Genomic DNA, 270 nt, shown 5'->3' with positions numbered 1-270 from the left:
TTTAGTAACAGGTATGATTTGCAAAAACAAAATATGATAATAATAGTGAATAAATAAAGTTCAAGTGGAAGGGGGAAACATAAAAAAAACATCGGATGTTTACGAGGTTTTGACCAAGATTTTTTTTCTGGGACGTTTTTCTGTATTTCAAGCCATTTCCTGTTTTGAAGGAGAAAATGCCAAGGAACACGCACATCTCCCCGCACTTTAGTTTAGCTTTGCAACATATTGACTCTTGGACTTATTTCAGCGTAACGGGGCTTTCAAAAC

General features: G+C 35.6%; 1 long non-coding RNA gene across 1 annotated transcript in view; it reads left to right on the top strand.

Annotated features, from left to right (window-relative positions):
* The window catches only part of LOC119589107, a 28,326-nt gene that overhangs the window by 818 nt on the left and 27,238 nt on the right, over positions 1–270 (top strand). The gene's annotated exons all lie outside the window — the stretch shown is intronic.

This window comes from Penaeus monodon, chromosome 25 (assembly GCF_015228065.2).
Source record: "Penaeus monodon isolate SGIC_2016 chromosome 25, NSTDA_Pmon_1, whole genome shotgun sequence".
Lineage (NCBI taxonomy): Eukaryota > Metazoa > Arthropoda > Malacostraca > Decapoda > Penaeidae > Penaeus > Penaeus monodon.
This window is presented reverse-complemented; position numbering and strand designations above follow the sequence as displayed.